We start from the raw sequence: 1,033 nt of genomic DNA, 5'->3' as shown, positions 1-1,033 counted from the left end.
TATGCTACCTCTTGAAATAGTTGAACATCAACCATTCCTTTTTGGTACAGTGACTCTATGTATTTCTTTCATCTTCTCTTGATGTTTTCTGCATCATTGAATATTTTGTCCATAGAATCCTTCCCTGTTGCAAGTCCAGTTTTGATTTTTCTCTTCAGTTCTTTCAGTTTCAGAAATGCTGAGTGTGTTCTTCTCTTTTAGTTTTCTAACTCCAGGTCTTTGCATATTTCATTATAATATCTGACTTTTTCTTCTCAAGCTGCCTTCTGAACATTTCTGTTCATTTTTTTTACCTCCTCATTTCTTCCATTTATTTTAGCATTTCTACATTGGGGGCAAGTTTTCGAGTCTCTTCTGACAGACATTTTGGTATTTTCTTTCCTTCTTGTCTTATTCATGACCTTTTGCTATCTTCATGTATGATGTTCTTGATCACATTCCACAACTCTTCTGTCTTTTTGATCTTTAGTGTCTAATGCATCAAATCTATTCTAGAAATTATCTCCAAATTCAGGTGGTATACATCCATATTTTGGCTCTCATTGCTGTTGTTGCTATGTGTCATATAGTCGGTACCCACTCATTGCAACCCTATATGCATCTGAATGAAACACTGCCTGGATCTTGGTCAACCTCACAATTGTTGCTACGCTTGAGTCCATTGCTGCTGCCACAGTGCCAATCCATCCCATTGTGGGTTTTCCTCTTTTTGGTTGACCTTCCACTTTACTAAGCATGATGTCCTTCTCCAGAGACTGGTACCTCTGGATATGTCCGAAGTATGAGAGATGAAGTCTGGCTAATCTGGCTTCTAAGGAGTATTCTGGCTGTACTTCTTACAACATATATTTATTTGTTCTTTTAGCAGTTCATGGTACTTTTAATACTCTCCTCCAACACCATAACTCAAATGCATCAATTCTTCTAAGCTCTTTCTTATTCGCTGTCAAACTTTCACGTGCATATAAGCCTACTGAAAATACCATGGCTTGGGTCAGGCACACGTTAGTCCTCAAGATGACATCTTTGCTCA

This window comes from Chrysochloris asiatica, unplaced genomic scaffold (genome assembly GCF_000296735.1).
Source record: "Chrysochloris asiatica unplaced genomic scaffold, ChrAsi1.0 scaffold00279, whole genome shotgun sequence".
Classification (NCBI taxonomy): Eukaryota; Metazoa; Chordata; class Mammalia; order Afrosoricida; family Chrysochloridae; genus Chrysochloris; species Chrysochloris asiatica.
The sequence above is the reverse complement of the archived record's forward strand: the minus strand, read 5'-3'. Positions refer to the sequence as shown.